The sequence below is a fragment of the Peromyscus leucopus genome, chromosome 20, assembly GCF_004664715.2.
Source record: "Peromyscus leucopus breed LL Stock chromosome 20, UCI_PerLeu_2.1, whole genome shotgun sequence".
NCBI classification, from domain to species: Eukaryota; Metazoa; Chordata; class Mammalia; order Rodentia; family Cricetidae; genus Peromyscus; species Peromyscus leucopus.
This window is the reverse complement of record NC_051080.1, coordinates 36,184,891-36,197,339: the sequence shown is the minus strand read 5'-3', so window position 1 is coordinate 36,197,339 and position 12,449 is coordinate 36,184,891. Positions and strand designations below refer to the sequence as shown.

General features: G+C 49.9%; 1 protein-coding gene across 5 annotated transcripts in view; it reads left to right on the top strand.

Annotated features, from left to right (window-relative positions):
- The first annotated feature begins 7,814 nt into the window (after window positions 1-7,814).
- Pla2g6 (phospholipase A2 group VI) overlaps window positions 7,815-12,449 on the top strand; it is a 42,266-nt gene continuing 37,631 nt past the window's right edge. For 2 of the 5 annotated variants that reach the window (XM_028871138.2, XM_028871133.2), the window contains exons 1-2: window positions 7,904-8,005; window positions 8,408-8,488. The gene's annotated coding sequence lies outside the window, so the exon portion shown is untranslated. The other 3 variants (XM_028871134.2, XM_028871137.2, XM_028871139.2) reach the window with 3 other exon arrangements.

Below are 12,449 nucleotides of genomic sequence, written 5' to 3'. Positions count from 1 at the left end.
CTCCCCCTGCTGTCGTCTTTCGTACAGGAGAAGGGTTTTACACACCGCTTCTCTGCAAAAGAAATCTTACTGCCTCAGAAGAGGCCCCCAGCCACAGCCCAGAACTCTAGACCCCAGCTGACCTCCGTGGTCTGCTCACGAGCTCACACACCAGCTTCCAGCAACACTCACTCCATGTAATTTCATCCCAGTCCATGTAATTTCAAGATGTTGACCTCACCTCTCCTCCCCCATGGTTCCTGCCACCTAGAATGTTCTTCCTTTCCTAATCCAGCTGTCGAAGTTATATTTAGTCTTTGAAACCCCGATTTAAGAATAGGGTCAATCTTACCACAAGAAAACTCACAGAATCAACTAACCTGGGCTCATGGGGGCTCACAGAGCCTGAACTGACAACTAGGGAGCCTGCATGGGACTAACCTAGGCCTTCTGCATATATGTTACAGTTGTGTACTTGGTCCTCCTGTGGGACTCCTAACAGCGGGAACAGCGGTTGTCTCCAACTCTTTTACCGGCTTTTGGGACCCTGCTCCTCATACTGGGTCACCTTGCCCAGCCTTCATACACAAGGACACGCTCAGTCTTACTGCAACTTGATAGGCCATGTCTTGTTGATCCTCATGGGAGACCTGCCCTTTCCTAAACAAACAGAGGAGTGGATCAGGGGTGGGAGGTGGGGGACAGAGTGGGGGTGGGGCTAGGAGGAGAGGAGGGAGGGGAAACTTCGGCTGGGATGTAAAACAAACAAATAAATAAATAAATTTATTAAAACAAACAAATAGGGTCATTTTTGTTTTGTTTTGTTTTTCCCCCAATCAAGGGCCAACCTAGAAATACCTTAGGCTTTGTCGGCCAGGTGGCTTTTCGACATGACTCCTCAAGTCTGCCCTTGGAAAGAATAGACATACGTAAACAGTTGGTGTGGCTGGGTCTGGTAAAACTTTGCAGAAGCAGGTGGTGGTGGGACGGCATTGCCCACTCCTGCTCATGGGGTACCTCACAGAGCTCCCCTCAGGAAGAGTCCAAGCCTTCAAACAATGGCTTCCTTCACCTCACAACTTTTATCTGGATACCAACCAGGACTACAGTGATGCTACTGTCTCCACCCCAGCCTCCTGGCTTCTGCCTTGCCTTTACAGCCGATTCTCTCAGAACAGATCTGCTCACTTAAAACGTAAATCCAATCCGGCCACTCTCCTGCTATGAATCCTCCCATGGCTTCCTCTTTATTCCTTGGGAGTGAAAACCAGTCTCAAGCTGCTCTATGTCTTATGGGTCCTGTCACCCTCATGCACCCCTAATCCCTTCTACCCCTTTCCCCCCACACCCGCTCTGGCTCACTTTGCAGAGGCCTCTTTGCTTGCTTCTCTCTCTCTCTCTCTCTCTCTCTCTCTCTCTCTCTCTCTCTCTCTCTCTCTCTTTGGTTTTTCAGAGACAGGGTTTCTCTGTGTAGTTTTGGTGCCTGTCCTGGATCTCACTCTGTAGACCAGGCTGGCCTCGAACTCACAGAGATCCGCCTGGCTCTGCCTCCCGAGTGCCGGGATTAAAGGTGTGCACGGCATGATGTGAGGTCCATGCCCCCATGCCAGGCAAAGAGGAGAGTCCCAGGAATCAAGAGGCTGAAGGGACTGTGAGGAACCACAGGCAGAGAAGGCAATTCATTCACTACAGGTCAAAGTCATTAGGCAGGCAACTGTCGGCAGGCACCAAGGCATGTGCCATGACACGCAGACCAGCACACGGCCTGCACAGAGCTAGGCACACAGAGCTCAAAAGCAAATACACACAGGCAGGCTGGCCAAGACCCAAGCGGAGGGCTAACAAGGGCCCTGACCTTAAGGGCATGTTTATACAAAATCACACAAGAGGCACTCTGCCAGGAATAATTATATAACAGATTATATCACCGTTCACTTTGAGGCTCCCTGGACATTCGCTGTCAGCCATTTTGTGCTGACTCATACCCCCACCCACGCACCACATCTGGGGTCAGCCATGTTTTCGTTGACTCATACTTGATATCTACATCACTTCCATGCTGCCTTAAGTATTAAACCAGCCCTTATAGCCTGCTGTTCCCAACACGCTCACAGCCTTAGAGCCTATATGTGGGGTCTGTTTGAGACAGGATGAAAAGACTAGGAAAACAGAGGCAAAATGTGGAAGACATCTCTTGTCACCTGAGGATCAGCAATTCCAGCATAATCTACAAAGGTTGCTGAGATGTTTGCCTACAGAGACTGTTAGGGTTCCTGGCCACTCCCTCAGCTACATGACCGCACATGCGCTGTCCAGTAGCCAGGCAAGAGGTTTTGTCATCTCAGGGCCTTCCGTCCTACATAATCTATGCACATGTGTGGCATGGCTACATAAGTCCATATGCGCATGTGCAGGGGGAACCTATAAAAAGTGGGTTCCACCTAGCCTTCCTCTCTCTTCTTGCATGATCTTCCCATAGGCCTAAGCACCACCTTCTGTTCCCTTCCCTTAATAAACTCTTATAGTGGGATTTGTTGTACCTTGTAGCTTTTCTCTCAGGGTAAACAGCGCTTAATGAATAACATTGCACTGCTTAATAAATAACAGAGACAATATGCCTTTCCCTTCCAACAAGATACTTTAAATAATACTGTTGAAAAAGCAATGGATCCTGCTTAAAGCTTAAGGTACATGACAGAATATGGACTCTCACAAAAACTCTCACACAGCCTTTGACCCATGGTTTTAGTTTAGGGGGTTGCAAGCCTAGCCAAGGGTCCTACAGAGCCATCCTATGATCCCAGTAATCAAGAAGGAATCAAATCAAGAGGGAGACCTCAGTGGCATGAGGAACTGAGTTCAGGTCCCTTGAATCATTTAAAACTGGTCTATCCCAGCCTTCCTATACTGTGGTTTGAGGAGGAGCCCCGGAATTCTTTGAGCACTCACAGGCCAGCTAGTCTGGTGGAAAGTGACAAAGAGATCTTTTAGAAAAGGATTTGTGTTCTTTTTAATGGGTATATGTGTCTATCTGTGTGTAGGTATGAGAACATGAGTACAGGTACCTGCAGAGGACACAAGGGTGGGATTCCCCTGGAGCTGGAGTTAGAGGTGATTGTGAGGAGTGTGTCTTGGGTGCTGGGAATCACGTTTGAGCCTTTGGTCACTTGGTATGAGCCCTTACCTGCTGAGGTGCGCCATCTCTCCAGGCCTGAGGTGTTGTAAAGGTAGAAATCAAGGATTGACAGCAAAGGTTGCCCTCTGACCTCTACATTCCTGCACAGGCATGCCTGTACAGACACACAGGCTCATACACAGGAAAACATGTATGTCAGGACGCTTGGGTACAGCTCCCCCTTGAGAAGTCATACTCATATGTGTGTATACACTGTCCCTTCTTCTCCCCCCACCTCTCTCTCTCTCTCTCTTTCTCTCTCTCTCTCTCTCTCTCTCTCTCTCTCTCTCTCTCTCTCTCTCTCTCTCTCTCTCTCTCCTCTCGAGACATGGCCTCAGTATGTAGCACTGAATGACCTGGAATGCCATCTAGACCAGGCTGGCCTCAAACTCACCAAGTTCCACTTACCTTTGCTGGGACTAAAGGTGCATGCTACCACACTCGGCTTCGCTTTCCTGTTGCTAGTGTGCCCCCACTCTAAAGAACATTCCTCAGGTTGCTGCAGGTGACTCCCAGGGTGGCCTGCCCCACGGTCACTGCCATGTTAACAGGAAGCCGCTGACCCCAGGACACTCTGAGCAAAGACTTTAAACACATTGCCTTTCGCTACTGCATCTTGCTTGTTGCCGGTTGTGATGACCGGTGTTTGTAACTTGACAAAAGCTGGAGTCATTTGGGAGAGGAGAACCTCAACTGAGAAACTGCTTCCATCAGACTGGCCTGTAGGCAAGTCTGCGGAGGCAGTTTTCTTGATTAATGATTGATGTGGGAGGGCCCAGCCCACTGTGAGTGGGCCTGGGCCTGGGCTGTATAAGAAAGCAGGCCAAGGGAGCCAGTAAGCAGCATTCCTCCATGGCCTCTACCTCAGTTCCTGTCCGCAGGTTCCTGTCCTGGCTTCTCTCAGTGATGGAGTGTGGCCTGAGGGCTATAAGCCAATAAAAGCCAAATAAGCCCTTTTTTTCCCCCAAGTTCTTTTTGGTCAGTGTTTTATGACAGCCACAGAGAAGCAAACCAGAACACCTGTCTTTGCCGACGAGGATGCCAACACCACAAGGACTTGGACATGGTTGGTTTTATCAACTGCAGTTTTGTCAGCACCAAGAACGTTGTCTGGCATGTGGTGGATGACAAGATAAGACAGGTCTGCTTCTGCCTCTCACTGACATGCAGCTCTGGGATTCATTTCTTCACTTTCTCTGTCTACAAAGTGGGGGTGATAGCATTACTCCTCAATGTTGTCATAAGGGGGGAATCACTAAGTGTAAGCTTGCTGTATTAATGCAGGGTTAATTTCTGTCTCCTTCTCTGAGGGAGGGGAGTGGTCTACTGTGACTCTCTGGACTCCTGGGAAACTCTGTGGTACCTGTAGCTGTAGGGCTGAGTACAGCCCTTAGGAGAATTTCTTTTCTTTTCTTTGTTTGTTTTGTTTTGTCTTTTTCGAGACAGGGTTTCTCTGTGTAGCTCTGGCTGTCCTGGAACTCACTCTGTAGACCAGGCTGGCCTTGAACTCACAGAGATCCGCCTGCCTCTGCCTCCTAGGTGCTGGGATTAAAGGTGTGCTCCACCACGGCCTCGGTTCTTCTTTTTCTTTTTAAGATTTATTTTATTTTCTGCTTATGTGTCTGTGGGTGGAGGATGTGTGTGCACATGTGTGGCTGTGCTTGCAGAGGTCAGAAGAGGGGGTGCTGGATCCCCTGGAACTGCTTACAGTTATGAACCACCTGACGTGGGTGCGGGGAACAGAACTCTGGTCCTCTGGAAGAGCAGCAAGTGCCCTCACTGACTCTGCTCTCTCTCCAGCCCCAGGAGACGCCCTTTGATTGGCAGTCCTGACATCTCCCATTCAAGATGCTGCAGAAATAAGTTGGAGCGAGCCACCTCGAGCTGCCCCACCCTTCCCTACTGTGGCGTGCTCATTTGCTGCTTCCAAAGGATCCACATTCCCTCTCTTGATGTAGCCATTCCTTAGCCAGAAGCACGGACAGGAAGGACACGTTGCTTCGTCTTCCACTGAAGTTCTGCTCTTTGATGATGTTTCTGTTGCGCCTTTAAGAGTCTCCAGCCCCACTGACCCAGGCTCCTTGCCCGTTGCTATGGTTCAGATTCGGTTGTGTGGCGGTGTTGCCAAGCCTGCCATTCTGAACCGCAGGGTGGCTGCTTGCTTATATGGAACTTACCCTGTCAACCTTTCTGGTACCGGGCAGGGTACCCTGTCTTTTGTAAGCTTCCTGATAGCTATCACCCTGACTTCATTTTGGGGGGCATGGAGGGCAAAGTGTTTTCATGGAGAAAATCTTCATCTCTTTTTTTTTTTCAGATCAAATTTAAAACTCGAGAAAAATTTCAATCTTAGCTTAAAGGAACAGTTTTACTACCCACAGATGATGGTATTGAACCCATGCTTTAATCAGTAAAACACTATGCAGTTATTAGTAACTATAGTTGTTTTTATTTATTTATTTTTGTTTTTAGAGATAGGGTTTCTCTGCGTAGCCCTGGCTGTCCTGGAACTCACTCTGTAGACCAGGCTGGCCTTGAACTCACAGAGACCTGCCTGCCTCTGCCTCCTGAGTGCTGGGATTAGAAGTGTGTGCTACCACTGCCCAGCTACAGTTGGTTTTACTAACCTGTGTAAATTCTTTTATTTATTCTTTTACTGTTATGGGATATTTGTACACTGTGTGACGGTGTATTGCTGTGAGGTGTAATAAAAAGCTAAATGGCCAATAACTAGGCAGGAGGTATAGGTGGGACGGACTTCCGGGTAGAGAGAGGAAGTGGGAGGAGGAATCTAAGCATGTGGGAGATGCCAGGAGACATGGAGAAGAAACAGGAGGTGCAAAATGAAAGAAAGGTAAAAAGCCATGTGGTAGAACATAGATTTTAAAATATGAATTAATTTAAGATATAAGAGCTAGTTAAAAACAAGCCTAAGTTATAGGCTGAGCTTTCATAATTAATAAGAAGTCTCTGTGTTGATATTTGGGAGCTGGCTAGAGGGACAGAGAAAGACTCATTACATCTTACTTATACTTTTGAGATAAAGTTTTGCTATGTAGCCCAGGCTGGCCTTGGATTTGTGGAACTGTTCCTTTCCCTCTCAAGTGGCAGCATTACAGGTGTGTGCCAATGCCCCTGGCAACCTGTGTAGGTTCTTAACTAAACATAGAAGAGTGGTTGCACTGGCCACCCCACAGCTGGGCATCCATGGAGGTCTAGAAGAGCACCAGCAACTGCACTTTCCATTTGGACAGAGAACAGTCTGAGAGATCTAGCTAGCCCTCTGGCTCAAGGCTCATTAGAGAAAATAAGTAATCTCTATTGAGTCTCCAAACCCAGTCTCCCTGCTTTTCTCCGGAGTCCTCAATATCAGCATTATTAATCCTAATTGCCATTTATTGAAATCCCACTATAGACAGGCACGAGGATTGAGTCTTCTCAGTGACCGTCACCTACCCCTAGATGTCACTTCTCAGCTTCACAGAGGTCATTTGACTAAATCCCGACTAAAAGTGCTAAGCTATTTCCAGACATTGATTTATTTATTTAGAGACAGTGTCAGGTTTCCACTGAACTAGTTGAGGTTGAGTTTGAACTCATGATCTTCCAGTCTCCAGCATCTAAGTGTTGGTATTACAAGTATGCAATTACCACACACAGCATTTCTTGACTTTTTTACTTTTTTTTTTTTTTTTTTTGGTTTTTCGAGACAGGTTTCTCTGTGTAGCTTTGTGCCTTTCCTGGAACTCGCTCTGTAGACCAGGCTGGCCTCGAACTCACAAAGATCCACCTGCCTCTGCCTCCCAAGTGCTGGGATTAAAGTCGTGCGCCTCCACCGCCCGGCTCCTTGACATCTTGAGGTAGGGTTGCCGGACAACAAATAAAATTTTATCACTGAACACTCACAGTTTGTTTAGGTGCTGAGTGGATTGCTCAGTTGGAAAGTGCTTGCTAAGCTGTCATGGTGACTGGAGTTCAATCCCCAGCACCCACTGAAAAAGCTAAATGTGTGTTTGTAACCTCAAAGCTGTGAAGAAGGAGACGAGGACTGCTGGGGCTCGGTGGCTAGCCCAGTGGGTGAGCTCTAAGCTCAGCGAGAGACTCTGCCTAAAATTAATTAATTAATTAAAATAAAGTGAAGAGTGGTTGGAAAAATCATCCAACGTTGACCCCTGGCTTCCACACGCACGTGCGCACTTGCAAACATTAACATTTTTGTTTGGTCTTGAGTCGATCTCACCGGAAGTCCCATATTTTGATTTGCAGCCTGGCGTGGGGAGAACCCGGCAAAATCAAATCAGGTTCTTCCCGGTTATGTCCTGTGGCTTTCTAATTATCTCCACGAGCTGTCATGAATGAAAAGTTCGGGGCCAGCCCCGCTTGCTGGAGGTCAGAGCGAGCCCGGGACGGCCGCCCGCCCCTCACCAAGATGTCTGCCAAACTGGCGTCAGGAGGACCTTCCGCCCGCTGCAGACATGGCCGCCATCAGCCACGCAGGATTGGCTCCAGTGGGAATCCCGACCGCCCCCTCTGGCAACAGACGCGGCTTCCATTGGGCGGTTACAGAAGATGGCGGCGCCGGACCGCGGGTGAGGCCGCGCTTGGGGGCGGGGCCACAGCCTGCCTGGCGCACGGGCGCCGTGGATTGGTGGAGAAGCCGTAGGGGGGCGTCACGTGGTCGCGGCGCGTTTGTTTGCGGAAGTAGGAGGGCCGAGAAGTGCTGAGTAAGCCGAGGTGAGTGACGGTGCGGCGGGGGCGGAGCCTGGCGGCCCTTCCCTAAACTTCTCGGTTCCCCGGTCTCGGATGTCGCCACCTGGACCCCCACTTAGGACTGTCCTCGTGTCTCCGACCGTGAGACTCGTCCTCCGTTAACTCTTGTCTGACCCCGCCCCCCCCCCCGAGTGCTCCCGGCTGGTGGCCTTTGATCCCCTGGCGCCCCCAACTCCCATCCGGTGACCTGCATTCTCCTCGGTTGCCTCCTGTCGTTTCCCTAACTTCCTAAGTTGACCCTCCTCTCCACTCACTGCCCCAGCTTTCACCCCAGACTGCCCACCGTCCCCAGCTCCTCCCTGTGCGCCTGTAAGTGCTCCTGGTTTTCCGCCTCAGTAAATGATCGCCCTGTTTCCCCCACGCCCCCTGCCTCCTGTGTCCCTCCCGTTGTGCGCCCCCACCCCCCCACCCCCATTTCTAACTCCCTGCTTATCTTCTCTTGTGCCTCTGATTTTCATCTGCTCCCACATGTGTTCTTCCCAGTTTTCTAGCCTCCGATTCTGGGTTCACCTCCAGCTCCCCACAGATGACCTGGAAGCTGGTGACAGGGAGCCTGTGACCCAGGTGACTGTGTGACTGGGCCAGGGATTGGGTGTGAGACAGGGAGGGCTTATGGATCTGTGCCTATATTTTTAATGGGGCTACTCACATGATCCCAAACAAATACTAACCCTTCCGCTAAGGTTCCCTCACCTGCCCTTTCGCCAGCCCAACAGGATTGGGCAGGTTTGGATTGGCATCGTTTGAAGCTCCACCCTTGGGCGAGTTCAGTGTTTTGTTCTTGTCTCAGCCTTTATGTTTCTGGAGCTTGGAGGCGATGTTCTGTCCAGGTTTCAGCTTTCTCACTGTGCCAGAGGGCACTGTATTCCCTGCCCGCTATGGCTGCTGTGAGGCTCAGTATTTGAATGAGGTACAAGTGTGGCCCTGTACAGTGCATGGCTTTGCCATTGTGTCACAGGCAGGATGGAAAGGGAAAGGGACCAGAGACAGAGAGAGAGAGGAGCGGAAGTACGTTTCCTTTTGTCCGTGTTTTCAGTGTTTATTAATCACCCCTGTCAGACAGGCGCTTTTATCATGTTACCCTTACTATTCATTCATTTTCCACTGAGCAAATATTGATGTAGCCAGCGCTGTTCCTACTTAGCATGAGAAAGGGAGGCCAGTGACCTCCCTTGCCAGGGCCATGCTAATGAGCATGGAGCTGGATTTTCAGTGTGGAGGGTCCCTAATTTATTGTTTTTTTTTTTTTTTTTTTTTTTTTTTTTTTTTTGGTTTTTCGAGACAGGGTTTCTCTGTGTAGCTTTGCGCCTTTCCTGGAACTCACTTGGTAGACCAGGCTGGCCTCGAACTCACAGAGATCCGCCTGCCTCTGCCTCCCGAGTGCTGGGGTTAAAGGCGTGCGCCACCACCGCCCGGCTAATTTATTGTTTTTAAAAGAGATTTATTTATTCTTACTTTATGCGTGTGAGTGTGTTTGCCAGCATCTGTTTAAGTGCACTCCGTGTGTGCCTGGTGTGTATGTGTGTTCGCGGCAGAAGAAGGGGCTGGGTCACGTGGAACTGGAGTTGTTGTAGAAGGTTGTGAACTGCCATGTGGGTGCTGGAAATTGAACCCTGATCCTCTTCAAGAGCAGCAAGTGCTCTTCTGAGCCACCTCTCCAGCTCTGAGGGTTCCCAGTTTCTAATAGATGGACTGGATTTCTGGAGTTGACAATGTTATGAAGAGGTCTGCATTTAGTAGAAACTGTACTTTGAATTTTGTTTCTGATCCAGCGTCGTGTGACTTGGGCAGTTGCAGTGACCCACGCCCAGGCGGCTATGGTACCCAAGGGAAAATGGCAGACACTGTTCAGTGTACCGTGTTACTGAATCACATTGCTCATAGGGCAGATGGCTTCCCTACTTTTCCTCCTGTGCCCTGTTGGAAGTCAGAGGATCTGTGCCCCACAGTGTGACACCAGCCATGTGACTGTCATGTTGTATAAGGGTTCCTACTGTTGGCTCAGTGCTTAGGGCATTTCCCTACCCTTCCATGGGTTACATTTCTTGTTAAATGTGATTATGGTAGCATGCTTAAGAGGGGATTTCCATCGGGGCAGTGGTGATGCACGGCTTTAATCCTAGCACTTGGGAGGTAGAGGCAGGTGGATCTCTGTGAGTTCGAGGCCAGCCTGGTCTACAGAATGAGTTCCAGGACTGGCTCTAAAGCTACGCAGAGAAACCCTGTCTGGAAAAATCATTAAAAAAAAAAAAAAAAAGAGGGGATTTCCTATTTGCCCAGCAAAGTGTTATCACCAAGACACAGTGAAAGGAACTGCCTAAACACTGTGTGCCTATGTGTGTGTTCTTCTGCACTTTACTGCCCTGGGTGTGCACACAAGTAAGTGTGGCCTGTGTGGAGGGCATACACTCCCGGGCATTGTGTACACATATGAAAGCTGCAGGAAGGAAATCGAGATCATGCCTGGATCGGTCCTCAGGTCCTCAGCCTGCAGCCATGGGGGTGGGATGCGGTGGACAGGAGGGGCATCAGCTGCTCAGGAGGGTGGCACCCCAGCGTTCCCATCATGAGATACCCTGTGGGGATCAACAGGCTGTTAGCTCTGTGTGTTTGGGTGTGCTCCCGGAAGCCCCTGCAGCCGACCTCTGAGATCTGCTCAGATGTTCTGACCTGTTCCTCCTCCCTCTGTGGTTGTCTGGGTCAGGTGGAGGCAGCCCGCCCCCCATCACTAGACAGCTTTCATGACAGGCTAGAAACAAGCTTGGTTGTTGGAACCCTGCCGGGAGGTGATTTTTCCAGGAGGAAGCAGTCCAGCACCCACTGGCACTCCTAAGACCCAGAAGTGCTGGAGGAAGGGTCTCCTGGTCGGGGGAGGAGTGGGGTGGAGGTGGTCCTTGGAGGAAAGCAGGAGACTGGATTCACCTGCCTTTCTTGTGGAGAGCAGAGCCTGATGTATAGAGGAAGGTGGGATCTGTTTGTCTCTTGCCTCAGGGACACCAGCTGGTGGCTCACAGACATTTGTTTGTTCCCATCCGTCCACTGATTTGTTAAGTTAATGATAAACTTGATGTTTATCACACAGCTGCTGGAAATGGGTACCATGCCCTTGATGGAGGAATAAAAGCAGTATCATGGTCCCTTTGTGAAGGATCCCATGGTTTGGGGTTGCAGAGGAGAAAGGCTGAGGGAAAGAGGGCTTCTGGAAGAGGTAGCCCCCAAACTGGGTCTTGAGAGATAAGAAAGGAAAGGTTTATTTGAGTACATGCTTCTTATCTGTGGTTTGTTTGTTTGTTTTTTTGAGACAGGGTTTCTTTGTGTAGTTTTGGAACCTGTCCTGGAACTTGCTCTGTAGATCAGGTTGGCCTGGAACTCACAGAGACCCACCTGCCTCTGTTTCCCAAGTGCTGGGATTAAAGGCGTGCGCCACCACCGCTCACGCTTATCTGTCAGGAGAGAGAGGTTAAGTGGGGCAGGGGTAATGAAGGTGTCGGAGCGCCTAGGCACACTGGCACAAAGGTGACATGTCTGGGAGATAATGCTGGCTAACTAGAGTCGGGTGAGTGAGCTGGAGTGCAGGCTGGCCCTCTTCTGGGGACCCTGACATGTCCTCTGGAGTTTGGGCTTTCTCTGAAGTGTTGAAGATCCACGGGACATGCAGGATCAGCGGGGAGCTATGGTCATTCAATTTGTAGTCTACATACTAGATAGGCACAGAGGAGCCGTGTGAGTGAGATTGGACCAGGACCTGGGCTTCCCACACCTCCATTTAGAACTGTCTTGAATGCCAGCTGGTCGGAAGGGGCCAGTCCAGTGCTTGCTTTGCCTTTGGAGCGACAGAGGACCCAGAATGGCGAAGCAGGGACCTGGCATAAATAAGCAAGGAGGACATTCTAGGTCCTATAGAATGAACTGGATGGCTCATGGCTCCCATCTAGCAGCTTCTCCCCAAAACCATCCAAGAGTGAGGAGGGGAGCTGTAACCCGAAGTCTTTCTCTGTCCTGCCCAGTCCCGTGGTCCCACAGCTGCTTATAAAATAGTCATTCAGAGGCTTAATATTAATTACAAACTGTTTGATCTATGGCTTAGGAAACTGGTCTGTGGCTCAGGCTTATTGTTAGCTAGCTCTTACATCTTAAAATAACTCATTTCTATTAATCTGTATTTTGCCACATGGCCATGGTGTTACCAGTCTGTTGGACATCTTGCTCCTTGGGTGACTGGATGGTGTCTCCCTATATCTCTGCTTGGATTTCCTGCCTGGCTTTTATCCTGCCTTTCCATAGGCCAAAGCAGCTTTATTTATTAACCCATGGGAACAACATATATCCACAGTATGCAGAAAGACCATCCCACAGCAGGAAGACAAACAGCCAGGCAGCTTTGGAAGAAGAGTGACCCCAAAGAGTAGGCACAGCTCCTGTCTCCCCTGAGACCTGCCCAAGGATCTTCATCGCTGAGGCAGATGCAGACCTCCCTCAGCCAAGCCAGATGCTTGCTGGTCCATGGTGGCCATTGAGGCCTCTG